General features: G+C 37.8%; 1 protein-coding gene across 1 annotated transcript in view; it reads right to left on the bottom strand.

Annotated features, from left to right (window-relative positions):
- The window catches only part of trpc5 (transient receptor potential cation channel, subfamily C, member 5), a 160,435-nt gene extending 149,010 nt beyond the window's left edge, over positions 1–11,425 (bottom strand). Inside the window, exon 1 of the mRNA XM_015382161.1 lies at positions 11,292–11,425. The gene's annotated coding sequence lies outside the window, so the exon portion shown is untranslated. The remainder of the gene's footprint in view (positions 1–11,291) is intronic.
- Positions 11,426–19,387: the final 7,962 nt, after the last annotated feature.

A 19,387-nucleotide genomic window follows, 5' to 3' on the forward strand; every position in this document is an offset into this window, starting at 1 on the left:
TGGATGGATGGACTGGGGGGCGGGTGGACGGATGGACGAAAAGCTATACAGCAAACCCTAACTTGGCTTTATCATTTCTCTTATTAAAGAATAAGAAAGTTCTAAGTTCTCATGCATGAAACCCATGCTGAAATCAGTAGCAATGGTAGAAGACAATGGTTAATTACAGAGACCTGTATCTCAGGTTTTAGCAGTACAAACCTACCCATAAAAACTATAAAAACATCCATAAAAAAACAATTGTTCATTATTTCCATTTGCGAATGCTCCGTTTATTGTCAGATTGCACTGAAACTGCAGCCGTCTAATTTTCTCCAAAGCATCCCATAGAGCAGTTATTTTTCCTAGAGTAATGAATGCAGCTGGAGGTTAGAGACTGCAGTAGGATTTAGAGCCTTCAACAGGAAAACAGTGGGATTTGATTTTACAGAAAGAACCTCGTGCACATTAAATCACCAGTGAAGCGGACTGCCAGGTACATTTCTGCTCTTTTTTTTCACATTAAAAGCAGTGCATGTTTCTGCTTAGAGAAACATGACTCTTATATCATGTTTAAATATTTCAGAAATGAGAATAAAGAATAAAGAAATACATTTTTCATCAACCTTTTATGAATATATCACTTTCTTTGAATGCCGACTGGTACATTTTGATTAAGCCATTTAAACTCTTTCTAAAGCTGCATTCACATGTATCTGGTCATGTACATAGATGGATGTATTGGGGTAACTATATATCAAGATAATTTAACTTATTGATACTCATCAAGTCTAGTATTTTGAACATGCATGCTGTTTATGATGCGTTGATCACATGTGCATTAAGATGAGGGGCCTTCAAGTTACAGCATGCTGCTTTATGGGGACAGAGAAAAGTGATTTTCACCAAACCTTTATGAGCATTTTTAGTTACCTAACTACCCTGGGCTGAACATTCACAGCTCCTAAAGCTACAGTACGAGCTAGGAGTGATCCAAGTGGCCAAATAATCTGAAGCTGAACTATTGAAAAGACAACACCAACTTCCCTAGAATTAGCCGCTTCAGCATTCTGCAGCATTCTGGTGAGTGATACTTTCAGTGCAGATACGACTCTATAATGTACTGTAGCATGAAATTACGCAATCGTTGACATTGCTAATGTTGCATTCCATCTCTGTTAATTCTGAAGCATTGAGGCATATATGAAGCACTTGAAGTAAATTTCCAGCCTCTCTGAGGTGGAATTCTCAAGAGAAACCATTTTGACAAGCTGGAAAATATCCATGAAATGATATAGCTGATGCTGGTTATTTTTGCCCTCTACTTACACTTTGAGGTCACTTTTAGGTATCAGTGGTTGAAGACAGTTTATAACTCAACATTTCTCATGAAAGAATTGTAATCTCTGACTTCTTAATTAAACTCAACCGGCCCAAAAGAGGAGCAATTGAAACAGAGATTACTTTATGATATTCAATTCAATCATACTTTAGACTTTAGTGTTTCATAGCAATTTCTCTCATGGACTTTATAAAGTGTTTAACCACCAAGAAAACAAGCTAATTTCAAGTGGTTGTAGGGACAGGGGTCCTTGTATTATAGGAGACTTAAAAAAAGAAAAAAAAAATGTGGATGTGAACTTTGTTAATGGCACACATCAGCAATAAGGCAATGGGGGCTCAGGAGGTAGGGGTTCTTTCTGTAATCGGATTGCCAGTTTGAGCCTCGGCTCCCTCTGTTTCAATCATTAAGCAAAACACTTCACCCATCTTATCTGGTGTTGTTGGTCAGAGGAAGCGGTAGCATTGGTTGTATGGCAGAATCCCTTCAGTGTGATTTAGATAAGATTTTCACATTTGTGTTTTTTTTTTTTCTTTTTTTTTTAAGATGGCATCATGAGTCAATATAGGTGTAGTTTTTTTTTTTTAATAAGAGTTAGATTTCAAGTTCTGAAATATACTTCTTTATACAATAGTCTTAAATCTAAATAGAAAAGACAAAAACTGTGCTTTTCCGTTTAACATTCATATATATATATAGTCTGTCGATTTTTTGTTTAAGAAATACCGTTGACAGCCCCTCTTTACTCAACAGCAACAGAGATGATCTGTGGATTTACGAAGCTTCCCAAAGCAGACGTCCTGCATCCAATAACTCTGCACTTAAGGGATTGAATCAGCTACTATGACGTCAGTCCTTTATGTTCAAAGACATGTCTATTGCAGTGCCTCAGAGGAAACTCACACTTTAACAGGAACTCATCTGAGCAGAGATAACAGAAAATCCTACTGTTGAAAAAATATGCAACCGTAACATTTTTCTTCCTCTTTTGCTTTTTAATTTGCAAAAACAATCTGTGTGCATTTGTAAAATGACTTTCTGGACTAAAGCAGAGAAAGAAAACACGTATAGAAAACACGTATGAGACTTTCATGCACTCGCATAGACAGAGAGGGGCTGTCTGTATTTCTTTTTCTAACAATCATGTGTCAAATGTCACATCAACTGATGACTTATGACAAAAACAAAATCTAAGCGTAGTCTTTAGTAATTAAATCTATATTATTTTAGGGTGTATTCCGGCCTACCATGCTTATTATTATTATTATGACTTCATTCCTCCCCTAAGGCAAGAACTTTCATACAGCTGTAATTATAACTAGAGTATGTAAACTCTGGTTATGACTGAGATCAATTTTTTTATGGTGGTCAGAGTCTTTGTGCCCTTCTTAATATTTTTCCCGCCTGTAAAAAGCATGGGCTTTCATGTTGATTTGTCAGTCGCTACCTTGTATTTACATTACTGACTTAATTTAGCAAAAGTTCACTTTAGTTTTTCCCTTAATATTAACTGATCATGCAAAGTGCCTCATTAATAGCATCAGTGGCTTGCATATCTATTTGAGAGAAGTGATTTTACAGTCGTGTCCTGTTAACTGTTACTTCAACTGACTGACTTGCACTATAACAATATGGGGCTTTAATTTATTCAAAACATATTCTATAATGTTTACATCTACTAACCACATGGACAAGTTAACAAAAATGATTTTTCACTTGCTCTTTAAGGTGTCTGTAAATGCAAAGTCTTCCATCAGTATCGCAAGTAGACCAAGCAGTATAGAGATCATTTGTTTAAATGAAGAAACATCGGGCAGATGAGAAGATGACAGTCAGACAATGAGACCATGAAACGGAGGAGATGACACGGATGATCAGAGGAGCTAAGAGGGGTACAAAAATTTATTTTTTAGTTGTTAAACATTTTATTTAGATAGCAAAATATATAAAAGTACAGTGTGAAAAGAGTTCAAACAGTGAACAAATTTGGAAGATTGTCTTGGACAGACAAAAGAATAAACACCACAGCCTGGTGCTCTACTTTAGCTATGTGACAAGGAACAAGGAGCAAAAGGAAGAAATTAAAAAGAAAGGTAAAAGCATAATAATCTAGCAAAGAGATAATGCAAGACAACTGCTAAAACTATGTATGATGAGAAAGAGTGAGACTTCAGAAAAATACGCAACATTGAGAAATAATGTAAGGGGGACACTATATAAAAATATTAGTTTGTGATTTAGGAAAACGGTAAAAGGAAAAGATGGAGTGCAATAAAAAGTCTGCAGTGGGATGAGTTGCACCACCTGTGTTTCATTCTGCTGCACAAAACAATCACACTCCAAGCACCTCCATCTATCAGGAGAATGACAAAGGGAGTGGAGGAGGTAGATGGGGAGGGAAGGGATGACTGATAAAGAGAAATACTGAACTTTTACTCCTTTTGTTCAGGCCGAAACCATATCACTTTCATGACTGCATGTTTCCATGCAGTGCAGAACCATCTACATTATTGAGTCTGTCTCGCCTTCCTCTTTCCAGTGTCCAGAGATTTTACTTTTTTTTTTTTTTCCCCATCAGGCCAGTTTTCTGGCCAAACAAGCATTGGTAGCATTGGCAGTGTGAGCTGGTATCAAATCCTGCTGGATAATAAAACTGGCCTCAGAATAAAGCTTGTTAACAAAAGGAAATATTAATCACTTTAAAATGTCTTGGTAGCAACAGAAAGATAAATCAAAAATCGCAGCGGACCAACACAACTAGATTAACCTGGCATAAGCCAGATGGATCTGTGTAGTTCAATTTGAATTCTATACAGTATCCATCTGGCAGGGCTCTCATGGAAAGTGTCCGCGAAGGGAGGGCTATTCAGTACAATTCCTTGACTGTCTAGTGGTCTTGATTCGGAAATCTCACTCCTGCTGCCTGTGTTCGATTCCCGGTCCGGGAAGCTACCTTTTAGGGAAGTGGTTGCCTTGTGTTAGAGCAGTGCGCTTGTGCTCTAAGAAGGTTGCAAGTAACCGATTCCATCTCACAGCCTGCACTCTGGGTCCCTGAGCAAGACCCTTAACCCCAGATTTCTCCCCAGGTGCCGCACAGTGGTAGCCCACTGCTCCCCAAGGGAATGGGTTAAGATGCAGAAGTGAATTTCTCCATTATGTGATCAATGATGTTCAATTATTATTACTATTACTAGAATTCTTCAAGCTGATTGGTTAAATCCCCAAGTTTCATATGCCTCCCATGTCGACCTTTTAGCCAATCACAGCAGCAGTAGCATCTTTCACGTATTACATTCTTGGTTTGTTTCACATCTAGCAGGGTTAACAGATAAATCAAACTTACCAAATCAAGTCAGGAAGAACATGCAAACATCTTTCCCAGTGTCAAATAAAATGTACCTCCTTTTGGCTATTTTTAAAAAAAGAAACGGGGAATTCCATCTAAAACCAGCGCAGCCATGTTTATTATGCTACAGCCTTCTGCTTTTTGTTGACATCAGACACGTCACTGCATTTCATTGGTTTGAAACTTATCTGTATTCGAGGCTAATGCATCCATGTCTCTGGCAAGATTATTTTTCAGGGGTTTATGAATTCCCAAATCTCGCGTCAACTCATTTTGCTTGAAAGGTAACAAGTAGATGACACAGCACCGCAAATCATCACTGACTGGCTTTCATTTTACTTTAAACAACAAGAACTCTGTCCCTCATCACCATTTTTCAGAAAGAAACTTTGAGTGTCCCTGAGAATTGCAGCCATCTGAAAAGAGGACTCTATATCCATTGAGCAACAGTCCAGTTGTCTCTCTTTAGCTCAGATGCAACACCTCTGACACTGTGTACAGTTCAGCGGGGACTCAAAGAAAGCTTTAGTTGGAATTGTTCTATAATTCCTTAGTTTAAAAGACTCTTGATTTCCTGACCCCTTTTCTTTTATGATTAACAAAAATATTTCTCTTTTGTCATGAAATTACATCTCTTTAATGTGTACCTGTATGTGTCAGGATCTTCAGGCTGGGGGGCCTTGTTCATAACTAAGCTTACAGAATTTTTGACCCGCGCCACTTATCCCACAAGTGGAAACTGGACGTTAGTGAAAATAGAACTTGTCCAGATAGAAAATGTTCTCTTCAGCTAAGAGAAAACCAAGGAGGACTCTAAGCATAGGTTTCTAACAGACTTTCGGTCAGCCTAGTGGGTCAAACGCAGGACAACTTGACACCTATTTGGACAAATTTAAGGAGAATTACAAAATTGCTCAAATGGTGAGATTTTCTGTATAAAATGACCAGAGAGTAGAAACAGTGATTGAAGCAATACATTTTTGTGAGCACAAAAATAACCTGAAATAACTCCCAATTTGACAATCTTTAAAGTACTCCATTGTCTGGATTTTTTTTTAAAGCATGCTGTGTTCCTTTAAATTCAAAACAAGCATAGTAAGATTTAGGTTCCCTCTTCCAGAGATGGCCATTGTGGAGTCACCATGTCATCCCCATACCATGTATTTATTCTACTCAACCAATGAAGCAGGTGAGTCTAACTGGCACAATGAAGTAAATTGTGCAGATTGGACTCACTGGTTCACCAGAACAAATACATGGTAAGGAGGCGACTTGGTGACTCCACAATGGCCATCTCTACCCTCTTGTGCTTGTACCAAGAGTGCAGAGAGGGGATTGGTGTTTGGTCCACAGTAGAAGTAAGTCAAACTCAGAATTTAAAAGTTTTATCACAGTTTTTAATGACATTTTAAACAGGCTGGACGAGAGGGTCATTTGTCTGAGTACAAACCAAGATGGCGCAATAACTCTGGAGGAGCTGTAAAGATGAACAGCTCTGGCAGGGGCAGACTTGTAAAAAAATAAAAACAAGGCTGAGAACGTTTGCACACAATCAGGGGCAAACAATACATTATACATTATAGGTGAAGTAAAATTGTTCTAAAACTATTGCCTTAAAAGTTATCGGGTCACCACTTCGTTTTATGCAAGATGACACAAAGGTGCTGCCTGACTAGAATCCAGATCATCAAACAAATCTCTAACCAGAACTATATACTTTTCTAGCCTGAAAGGTTGGGAAATAAAATACAGAGTGTGATAAACAGGAAGGTTTATTCCATCTGGTATGAGACAGTAGGTCAAATTAACCACAATGCCTCACCTCACAACCTCAGGGTCCTTCTCCTCTAAACAGGAAAGGGCTAAGTATTGGTTCCAAATTTTCTCTCTCTTTTGTGAAAACTATACAACTTTCAACCAGTATTACCTTATACAGTATTTAGCCTGTGTACACCACCTCATAATGTTTATTTTTGTATCCTACGTAATTACTGTTGAATCTCTTACAATGCTGCGGTTATTCCTCACACACCTTTCCCTGGGATCATTACAAAAAAGAGACGTCATCCAGATCCAGATCCTTTTGATGATGCAGAGCTGAATAAGATAAGAGTTTAATGCTCTAATTGTACCTGAAGGTTCCTGCTGACTCCCTATTGCTGCTGTCCACCTCCTCCCTGACAGAAGATGTTATACAATTTTTAGAATATTGGATTGAATATAAAAAAGAAAAATAGTTTCAAATTAGAGGGGATGTTTTATCAGGCCTTGTTCGATTCTCGCTGCGTTTTGATTCTAGTATTCTACTCTGAATTTTCTAATTTACTCCATTCATGTATTAAATTCTTGTACACAAATTTCATCATCAGGCAAAGATGTTGGGAAATTGATGAAAATGCACGATTCTAAGTAAAACGTTGCAGTATCTGAATTTCCAGCTTGATTTTTTGACTGAAAAAATAAACCAAAAAAGAATTATTTTTTTTTTAAAGAAACCATGACCCAATCACAGTTGTTCCTGTTGTCTATAAACCTGTCCCATGAGGTGTACGCAGTTGGGAGTCTTTCTATTTGTACCAAGAAAACATGAGAAGATTATCATCATATATAAAAGATGAGATACGTTTCTCAACAGGAGAGCAGTCGGTTACACAGCATTGCATCATGGTTGGACCAATTTAACCACATATCTCTCCTTTAAATCCACATCTCAAGTAAGGAAGAATGGCTTAAGCATCTTAGCTGTGGCTTTTACACTTTTCTGAGGAAACACACAAAACCCAGACAAAGCAAAATAACCAGAAGGAAGATCTGAAGTTATTCATCAGGGCATCTTATATGTTGGTTGTTTACAGGCCATGTGCAGGCTGCCCACAAATTCACTGGGCTCCAGGTGCTCCTATTTCACATTCCTACATTTCAGATTCTCAGTGAAGTCACAGCCATCTGCTGTTAATGTTCAGCAGTGCAGCAGCACAGATTAAGTCAAGCTGCAGGCAGCTGCAGAAGCATCCCTCACAGGACTGACGTCTCCCGTCCAAACCGGTGAAAATAGGCCTGAATGCTGAAAACTAGTCTGAAGCCTTTATGCTTCCTAGCTGACAGTTTTAAATCTATCATCCTGAGACAAGACTCAAATATGATCCATTTACCCCTGCAGTCAAACATCGCTCTTAGTGTGGAATTCTTGCTTCTCGCTGCACATCACGGCACTAAGCCAAAGCTTTCGTACAAATCCCTTATTTAAACAAACATTGATGTCAGTGCTTTCTCTCAAAGAGCTTCTTTATCCCACTTTGTGTTTCTTTCATATTTTATGCATTTTTTTAACTTCTTATGTCTTTCCATGCCTTCTGTTCTAACCCTTGCAAAAACTAATAATGTTTACTCCAACTGTATGGCACAAAAAATCATGGCATGATGACCATCCTACAGCAATTCCTGCACACTGCTGATCAGCTGGCTAGAAAGAAGGTTCTGACAGTTTTATACAAGCAATGCAAATAAAGGTAATTTAAAAATTTGTTGGTGGTCATAAGAAACCCCCACAAAAGTTATAATGGTTAGAGTGACGCAAATATCTAAATTTCAAGAGAGCAAGTTATTTGAATATCTTGGTATCTATAGACTTACACTAAAGTCTTATCAAACTTATCCAGTTCTAACTCAATATTTCTTTTTTTCAATTGTCAATACTCTCTGGATTTAACCCATCCCCTTAGGGATGCAGTGGGCTGCCCGTGTGTGGCACCCAAGAAGCAGTGTGGTGGTTAAGGGTCTTGCTCAGGGACCAAGAGTGGCAGTCTGTGGGAGGGATTCCAAGCTGAGGCTCTGATCGAAGCTGAGGTCCTGATTCCAAGCGCAATGCTCTAACCAATAGGCCAATAGGCAACAGCATGAAAAACCCTTCATGCTGTTGCCAAAGCAAGCAATAGCATGAAGGGTCTTTCCTAAGGATCCAAACTGGCAGCTTATTCCCCCCAGCTGGAATAAAAACCCAGGTTTCCTGTTTGCAGGATGGGTGACTTACCATTGGAGCTAGCCATCCACACAAACTCTTTTCACTATCCTACAAAAATGATTTCAATAATCAAATTCAAAAAAGTAAAAACACACATTTTATAAGTTTCAAAACAAGTGACACACTTAGGACTATTTGAAAATTTCTAGCAATGAAAGTGTACAAGCCATTCCTTTAGGTTGGTATCCTTAAAAGTGGGTTTGCTGTCACACAGAAGGAAAGATGCAGCTAGCACACAGATCCATGGATGCCAGTAGAACTTAGCACTTCTCCATGCAACAGTAGCTGCAGTTCTATTACAAATGTGCACAAAGCTACAGTATGTCAATGTTCTGCTAATTTTGAAAATGCCAATTTTGAAAATTGTGGTATTTCCATTAAATAATAAATACAAAAAAAGTGGAACATGAATACATTCTTTCACTCTATAACTGTTGAAAACAACATGGCAGCAGCTGATGTGAGAAAAACATCTCTAGTGGGCGCCATCATTCTCCAACTACTTCCAAGACCAGTTGCAGATCACATAACTCACATGATGCAAAAAAGGGTTTTTGAATTTTGATATGAACAAAAAAAACCACCACCAAAAAAACACCTCAATGAAGCATAAAAAAATTTTATAATAAAATGTGAGTTGTGTTTTTTGTTTTTTTGATTTTGTGATTCTTTTTTTTTTCATTGTACCAATCTGTGGAATTTGATGGTTAATGTAAAATCAAATAGTTACAGCAAAATCCTGCAATATTGAACTTGAGACAAGTAAGATTTCATGGTCATAAAAACACTGAAATCCCAGAGTGAAACATCTAGACCAGACCAGGGGTAGGCAGTCGATCCTTAAGCGGCACTCTCCTGCAACTTTTGTATGCATTATTTCTACAACACACCTAAAACAAATAAACAGTTAATAGCCAGGCTTCTGCTTAACTTACAATACTAAGGAGGCAATTTGGCCTTTTGTTTCAGGTTAGTTGGAGCAGGGATGCATGCAAAAGCTACTGATCAGTGGCACTTGAGAACTTACAGTACTTTGCCTAGCCCTGATCTGGGGAAAGTTAGGTATTTGAGAATATCCTCAATTATTCCACATTGTTTTCATAGTTTTTGCATCATCACTGAAAAAAAACTAATAAAAACAATTTGACTCCATGTTATTGAACAATTACAACGTTATAGCAGTATAAGTAATGGCATAAGCATTTCATCTTAATAGCCATGTGTTGGATATAGTTGCTGAATTGTAGTTTGCTACGCAGAAAAAATCTGCTGTATAAGCAAAAACATGTTTACATCTCAATCATAGTGGGCTGTGTATAGCAGGGGTGCTCCAGTCCAGTCCTTAAGAGCTACCATCCTGTAACTTTTAGATGCAATTCTTCCCTAACACACCTGAATCGAAAGACTCAAACCCCTCATTTAGCCCAGCAGAGGTGTGGTAAGGAGCCACTCATTTGATTCAGGTGTGTTCAAAATGGGGCGCATCAAAAAGTTGCTGGATAGTAGCTCTTGACTGGACTTTAGCTCCCCTGATGTAGACTGTCCAATAAAACAATTCTACCATTTAACAACTGTAGATAGATAGATAGATAGATAGATAGATAGATAGATAGATAGATAGATAGATAGATAGATAGATAGATAGATAGATAGATAGATAGATATCTCTTAGATTTGTCTCTTTGTAGGTGGCTGACCCTGCAGTCAGGTTCTCCATACATTTAAAGATGATTGTTCCCTCATGGAGATGGACAGACAGAGGAAACATTGTTGCGCTCCAACAATAGGGGGCATAAACACTTTAAAGCTTATCCATTTCTTCCTCCTTCACGTTAGACTCACAAATAAACACTTATACTGTATGACGGACCAAAGAATCGCGCCATCCTCTCTTTTTCCAAACGCACAATGCCTTATGCGCACCGAAAACGCACCAAGGCGCAAAGCACAGGGCGCAAAGAGACCCACACAAACTCTGCGGCCCTCACACACTAACTGACGCGCGCGCGCGCACTTCATTTACACCCCCTCTTTTTTCTCCTCAGCATTAGTCAATACATTCAGGATACATAAACCACCCACCAGTCATCCAAAGCGTCTCCTATGCAGCCCCCCCCTCTCTCTCTCTTGCTCGCTCTCTGATCCCCCACTGCAACAACGCGCGCAATCAGCGGCGATAGATCCACAGCAACACTAGCATCACTTAAAAAAAAAACTAATCAGATCGAATACAGAAGATCTGTTAAGAAAATAAATATGTACCATACTTGAGAGATTCATCTGCAAATACAGAAGACAACCTGAATAAAATGAAAATTAACAAACAAAAAAACATATCTGCATAAGAGCAGATCTGCTAAATAGAATATGTTAGTTAAACCTTTACCAGACTAAAAAGTAAAATTAACTATTAACTACCTTTTTTTTATTTAAAAGCACACTACCTCAAAGATAAAACCCCACATTATGGCCGTCGTAGAAATGTGGCACCATGACAGCAGCTGCCGTTAATTGAATCAATCAGGCCGAGGATGCTTACAGGTGTTAATTCTCTCCTCGTGCGGGAGTAACGGTTTTAGACGGAGCTGTTAGTTGGTCCTTACCTGATTTGGAGACTCCCTTTTCTCCCTCTGGAAAAAGCAGAAAATTCACCGCGGAGCTCCTCCAAAATTAATGATTACTCCCCTCTCCGCTCGCGCGCCTCACGTGCGGCGCTTCTGCTCTGAATGTGTTTCTCTGCGCGTTTCTTTTTTTTTCTTTTTTTGCTTTCCCCCTTCTCTTTTTTTTTCTCTGTCTCTCGCGGGATTTCCACCTCCGTCTTCTTTCTCTCCTCCTCCTTCTTTTCTTACTCCGCAGAATCAGCTCTTCCTTCTGGAGCCTGTCGAATGGATGCGGAGCGGCTCGACGCGCGTCTGCTCGCGGTGCGGATGCTGCGTCTTCTGCGCGCGATCCATTGGGACCTTAGCGGCGTAGGAATTAAACATGAGAATCCACGTTCTGTTTGAATCACAGACACCACAGCTACAGGTGATGGAACAGCAAATATTAGTCAAATAAATAACTAAAACCCAGGGTGCGTGTTGTGCAGAGTGTGATGCCTCTTCACTGGAATAAAACCACGCACAGTCGCTCTCTTAAAGCTGACAGAAAGGATGAGACAAACAAAATCACTTGCAACATTTAAGCTTCCAAGAAATTCAGACTAAAATGTTTCCCTTTAACTTGTTCCCATCTCCTGTTTGTTGCATAATCCCGAATGCATTCTGTAGTAGAATACATGGGGTAAATAGAGGTTGCTCACATTAGGCATAAAATATAGAGCAAAAGAGGATGGGTAAGGCACAGGCTACAGGAAAACACCATATTATGTTTTGCAATCTGGTTTTAGACACTTATATTTACTCACCTTATAAAACATTTTTTTTTTACCTTATATTTTTATATGGGGCTAAATATGTTAATTCATTGGCATCATTGCACTAGCCGGAACAGATTTGTTCTGTCATTATTATATCTTAATGTTTTATTTAAGCATGCATAAATTGGAGGAAGCTGGTTATGCTGATCCAGACAGAAAAGGGTAATAGCTTTATTTTCTTAACCTTTCCAATAGTAGGCATTTTCTAGTTTGCAGTGTCAGTATTTAGAAAGTGTGATCTATGGTTGCAAGTCCATAGGAATTAATTAAATTTATACTCTTAAGCCAAACTTAAAGTTGGATACTTCCATTGATAGTTGATTTGGATTTAGAGACCTCCTTACCTTTCTGTCTGGTGCTTATGGTGCGTTACATTTATCTACTGAAATCTAGATTTTGGAATTACAAGTTAGAAATTCATGAAACAGGATGGTACCCAACATCTGCATTCAAGACGGACACAAAAGTAGTTCAACTTTCCTACTTTGACTGTTTAAAAGCAGTTTTTTGTTTTGCATGCAGCATTGAATTCTCTATACTGTGTTCTTTAAGCCCTTCAGTCAACTAAAGGCAAATATGTGATGAAATAATGCCTTTAGTATGTTTTCATGAACCATTTTTTTAACCTGCAGTTACAGGATCCAAAGGCTTTTGTTAGGTTTTTGTACTTTGCTTCAAATGAGCCAAAACACAACTGTGTACGCCATACATTTAGTCAGTGCTTTCATATTGCTCAGAATGCAACAGTAATAATACTAAAATATTCATAGCAAATATTCATGGCTCTTTTGTAATGGCTCATAAACATCAGCAACATTAATTAAAAATAACTGAGAAAAACCTGTGTGCAAGTTATGAATAATTGGCAGATTTTATTGCATATCCCAGTAAATCTTTTTCATCTTGAAATCTGCAGCTTTTCCTTAATCTGTGTCTGAGCATTCCTATAAACACATAAGATGAAGATTTCGACTAGTATGGTGCCAGTGAAACATTTTCAAGTCACCTCTGCATGACTTTAAAATCTCAGCAAGATTTCCACTTGGGATTTCTAGAACCTCTGCAGTCTTATGAATTTCAGACTGTAACTCTGAGTCTTGGTCCTGTGAAGAGCTGAGATTATTTGCTTTATTTTAAACTAGCACAGAACACACCATTTAAACACCTGGTTCTGTCGAACTTATTGCATTACAATACGAAATGCCAAGTATATAGGATATTTACGCTCTGTTTTCCAAAAAAAACAACAACAATTTAAAACAACCCACTAGACTTGGTTTCCAAGTTTTAAGACGTTTCGCTTCCCATCTGGGAAGCTTTTTCACTTAAAAATGTCAGGAATAACGTTGAGTTCGAGGTTTTATGCAGTAGCCCAACAAAGCCTTGTTTTTGTTTGGAAAACATGCAAACTGGAACAGACGAAAGGGTCCACCCATTTGGAATGGGGCTCGTTTGGCTTCTTTTTGATAGACTATTTGAAACGTCTTCACACTTGGAAACCAAGTCCAGTGGATTGTTTTAATTAAATTTTTTTTTGGAATGACTATGACCTGCATGACTGAGAACATTCACCAGCAGCTTACACTCACTTTTTTTGTTTTTGTTTAAAAAGCTCTGTATGTCAGAGGGCTTTTCCTTGAAATAAATGTAAATAAGTAGCTGTTGGTTAACATTAAATAAGTGCTACTGTGTGTCGTCTCTCCTCCAATCACATAGCTACTGTGTTCATAGTGAATAGCCACCGCCAATCATATTATATCTTAAAGTGACAGACCTGGAGCTATGGGCATAGGATCCAATGATGTTACATCAGTAGGCGGGACTCAGGAGCAGCGGGATAGCGAGACAAAATCACTGACTGAAAACTCTCTGAACACACACAGCTAGGCGTGTCCTAAGGTTACTGTTGCTTAAGTCCTTCAGAAAAATTTCGACTGAGAGGTTGGTGCTGTGTCCGGATCAGCTGCTAAAATAGCCATCCATTCATCCATTTTCCATCATGCTTATCTTAAGCGGGGTTGCAAGGGGTGCTGGTGCCGTCTCCAGCTGTCTACACCCTGGACAGGTCGCCAGTCCATCACAGGGCAGCACATAGACAAACAGCCATTCACACACACACATGCCTAAGGAGAATTTAGAGAAGCCAATTAACCTAACAGTCATGTTTTTGCCAGAGTACCCGGAGAGAACCCACAAATACTCAGGGAGAACATGGAAACTCCATGCAGAAAGACCACAGGCCGGGAATCGAACCCAGAACCTGCAAAGCAACCATGCTACTCACTGTAACACTGAGCAGCTCCTAAAAGAGCCCGTTTGTCTCAACTCTGAGCTGTTATCATTGAACTCTGCCTCCCATCAGCCATCCTGATTGAAGAAAGGGGGAGTTGGCGTACAGTGCCAGCACAGCGCAGTTAAGGGAGGCACTTCCTTTAGGGAAGACTCTTACTTATTTATTCTCCATCCACTACACAGGACAGGGAGGGGCTACTGCACAAACAACAGCACTCATGAGCATTACGTAGTGAAAAGCTTAAAGCAAATTTTCCTTCATATCGGCCCTTTACTGTAGGTCAGTTGTTCAGAGGCTATGGGCAAGTTACTGGCCTACATGGAATCTGATCTTAACATGTTGACACTTGTAACTGGCTTATTACATTTTTAGACACATTCGTTGCAGTGTCTGATCTCACAAATTTGATCTTGGAAGAAATTTTAAGTCCCTACGTAAGCAGCCCTAAACCTTGTGGAAGGGCTTTACAGTAAAACTGAGGATGGACCAGCATCATGTTAGAACTGAATTCAAAATACAAAATTACTTGTGTTTATTTTATTTATTTGTTTTGTGAATCCACACAATCAGTTTACAGTATTTGTATTTATTGCTTTATTTGCATTTCTGTCTTCTAATTTTGGACAGCCTTTAGAAACTAATACCCCCTGAGAGGAGTATAAAGTGATCCAGATCACAGATGGCATCATATAGAAGGTAATCCATTCAAAGGTAATGGTCATTATGAGCTCCCTTGGCTCCTGCTAACCCGAGACATCCTGTTCTGTTTGCCACATCACAAAATCAAATGACTTTAATCCCTGACATGTAATCTGTTGCCATGCACCATCCCTGTCAACAGGGTGGATTTGTTACCATGGATTGCTTTTTGATTTGTTCTTCATTGTCCCTCTTAGTTTCATTAGCAAATCTAAAATCTGATTCATAACAAGCTGGAAGGAAGAGTGTATACATTGGCTTCATCCTAGTTAAAACATACAAAACATTTATGAAATCATAGTTATTGTTAAAAGTAAATAAAAATGTTTTAAAAAAAATAGGATGCCCAGGTTTTTAAGCAGTCCAGATTACTGTGAGAGTAACAGTTGCCTTTCAATTTGGGTGAAAGTTCATATCTCAAAATGTTTGCTGGTATGCCATAATCTTTATGTCAATCAAAGATGAATTTAAATGTTTTTCCTCCTCCAAAAAAACCATTAAATGTTAACCATAAAAAGTGGGATGTTTTAATGATCAGATGAAGCTAAGCTTAACAGTTTAAGATTATTTTTGAGTATAATACAATCTGGATAGTTATAAACAATATCATTTTTTCACCACAAAACCTTAAAAAGTCTGCTGGGGATCTGCTGAAAATAATGATTAATTTTTCCTTGAATGCTTCCAAGCGAAGATTTGTGGCACTTTTGAAGGGCTGTGGCTGCGGGCTGATACTGCAAGAGGCTGTTAGATTATTGTTTTATCGGTCAATGTCAATTCAACACCAGTTCAATTCAGATAATTTTTTAGCACAAATCCACAAAAACCTTCAAGGCAGTCTTACTGCAAATTTGAGTAAACATTTCTTAAAATAAGTGTATTTACACTTAATTTGAATATGTAAATAAGAAGATTTGTCTATGGAATGAACATTTTTACTCTGCAAACAAGATAGATATTATGTATGCTCTTGGAATAAGACACTGCAGTTGTTTCTTTTTCTTATTTTAAACATAAAATGTCTTATTCCATTGGCAAGTTGTCCCACTTAACTGGTTAATTCAAGAAAAAAAATGCATTTATTTTAAGAAACATTTATTTACACTGCAAAAAAATCGAAATCTAGATAAGTAATTTCTTCTTGAAATTAGTGCATTTGTTCTTGGATTAAGGAGGTAAAATAGACATCTTGCCAATGGAACAAGACAATTTATATTTAAAACAAGAAAACACAATTCCATTGTCTCATTCCAAGTGCATTTTATCTAATTATCTTATTACCGGTAATTTATCTTATTAATTATCTTAATTTATAAATTTTTTTTTACTTATTTTGGCAGTGATAAAAGAGTAGAATGTTTAGTTTAAATTTAGAAATTTTCAGTAACAGCAATCCAGTCATATATACAGTTTTAAATTCTATTACATGAATCCGTACAGATTATAATGGTTAAAAAACAAGCATTTCTAAATACATGGGAACAGATATAGTTCATCGTAACAGAGACACCTGCTGCTTCAGCTGTAGCTTCTGCTATGGTCTGTAAACACAGCGTGTGTCTTTGTTGCATTTTGCTCTGCCCGTTCTGTGGGAGTCTGTATCCATGGGACACATAATTCAATTACCAGAAGATCATGAAGAGAGGACTGAAACAGAGGAAAAGGAGGTAGAGCTGGACATGTAGAAAAGAACATTACAGAAAGGCGTGTGTTGAATGGAAGGAGAGATGTGGTTACAAGGTGGAATGAATGACGTTATATAGAGAGTAGGAGGAAATGGAAAGAGAGGGATGAAAGGTGGGGGAAGAAAAGCTGGAGAGAGGGAGTGTTGTTCATCTGGACAAGTGTGTGACATTTTCCAGAACAGCGCCTTGTTTTAGTAAATGTGTGGTTACAGTATGTGTGTGTATGAGGAATAGATTATTTTAGGTTTATCCAGGATCTACACACACACTTTCTCGACTTCCTATATATAGTGAGGACCATGTGTTTACTATTATTGTCTTCCGCTGATTGTTAGTCATTTTCAACCCTTTCTATATCCTAACCCTTAGACTTAGACTTATACCAACTTTATCTCAGTACGTACAGCTTTCCAACAGTGAATGATCAGCTTAGCAGTGAAATTAACATTTCCATAACCCTGACAGCAACCCTACATACTAGTGCACACCTGACCCTAACCATAACTTAAACTCATTTCACACCTCCAGCAAAAACTTCTACTTCTGTTTAGCAAAAAAAGTAAGTGAGAACTAGCAAACTATCCTAATTTCGATATAAATGGTCCCCAGTTTGATGGTCAAAGTAAAAAAAAAAAATGGTTCTCACTCTGATGGAAAAACAGGAGCTCACACACACACACACACACACACACACACAAACACACACACACACACACTCAGGCACACAATGAGAGTATTGAGATATACTTCCATATAAGCAGAAGCAAAGATGACAACCTGCATTTTATCAATGAATGAGGTAATAACAGTATGCAGTCCAACTCCACATACACTTATCTTTATCTATACCAGCTGTATTATTCCTGTACAGAATATTAAACGTTTGTGTCATTGAATGCTGATACTGGCAGAGAGCTCTAATTTAATGCAAAATACGAAGCCACTAGTTAAATGTTAAAATGCTCTGACTAAAATTGAAAAAGGGGTTAAATTTGTTCCCCATTAAAATCTGAAGTGCTTCAAAATGCTCAGTCTGTCACCTTACATTTTAATGTTGTCATACTGAAAAACAAAACAAAAAAACAAACAGAAAAAACACTTCTTGAATTTCAAGTTTGTTGCATTCAAATGGTTTATTTCTATATTTCTCCTTAAAGATCTTAACATTTTGCTCTGAATGAGACATATCTAAAAACTAAGGCATCCTAAACAGATGACAACACACGTTCAACTGACTCCCTTTGATGCAACACAATATTCTGAGCTTAGCCCAACAGCAGGACAGAAAAGGTCCAATTGTTTCATTCAATCTCATAATCCATCCTGCCAGTAAGTAAATCATAAACTTATACTACAGATTGATCCATAACTGATCGGTCATCTGAAAGTTCAGGAAGAGGAGTGGTGGCCATGTGGTCCAGAGAGTAGAGTGTTCTGGGGAGACCCTCAGCCCCAAAGTGCTCCTCAGGTGTTGCAAGCTGCTCAGTGCTCCATAAGGGAAGATCTTTAAATATCTAAAGTTCAAGCAAAGAGTGCACTGCAAAATAACTGAAATCTAAGTAAGTCAATTTTTCTTAAAATAAGTGCATTTTTTTCTTGAATTGAGCAGGTAAGTGAGACACTTTGCCAATGGAACAAGAAATTTTACTTTTAAAATAAGGATGAAAATGCAGTCTACTATTTCAAGTGCATAATATCAAATAATCTGAATTTAAGGATAAAAATGCTCCTTATTTACCTACTCAAATTAAGGGTAAATACACTTATTTTAAGACATTTTCACAAATTTTAAGATCAGTTTTGTAGTGTGTTATTAAAAACCAGGACAAGACCTTATTACCTTTGTAACATGAAAAAAAATATGGATATTTTGATGAAAAAAAATAATGTCAATGTAATAACAAGAAACGCCAACCTGCACAACTATATTAAGAAAAATAACGAAGGTTCTTCTATAAGAAATTCATGAAAACACTCTGAGAGTGAAAGAAACATAATTTTTTTAGGTACAACATAACCTTAGAGGCTTACTAATCTTTTAACTTTACTTTTAACTTTTCAGCTTTTTACCTTTTTTTTTGTTGACTTGCTAACTTTTCTTTTCAACTTAATTTCCAGGAGGTAATATATCATTAAAGGGCTCATCTAATTGGTCAAATGCCAAAATAAGATGTACAGCCATGTAGCAGCATCTTTGCTGAATGGCTGGATTTAGATCTTGTGCTTCTAGACCTCACTGAGGGACAGGGGACTCCATTTGTAAGGGGTATGCAAGTGATCAAAAACGGCAACTTGCCCTATAAAGGGGTAATGGGAAATTATAAATTTTTTCGGAATGTACAGCTGCTAAATAAGTTTAAGATGTGATGAGTAAGAATCAGCGTAAGCATGCAACACTGAAAATGAGAACAGGTTTAGTACATGTGTCAAAAACCCTAAACTTTAAAATGATAAACACTTTATTTTATTTTGGACAACAATCCTTACCCCTAATGTGATATGTTGGATTTGAAGGTTGTCCTCAGTTTTAACTTTTTTTACCTGACCTGTTTAGAATTTCAACATTATAACATGATAACACTCTCACTTGTGATGCCTCAACAT

This window comes from Cyprinodon variegatus, unplaced genomic scaffold (assembly GCF_000732505.1).
Source record: "Cyprinodon variegatus isolate N-32 unplaced genomic scaffold, C_variegatus-1.0 Scaffold251, whole genome shotgun sequence".
Taxonomy (NCBI): domain Eukaryota; kingdom Metazoa; phylum Chordata; class Actinopteri; order Cyprinodontiformes; family Cyprinodontidae; genus Cyprinodon; species Cyprinodon variegatus.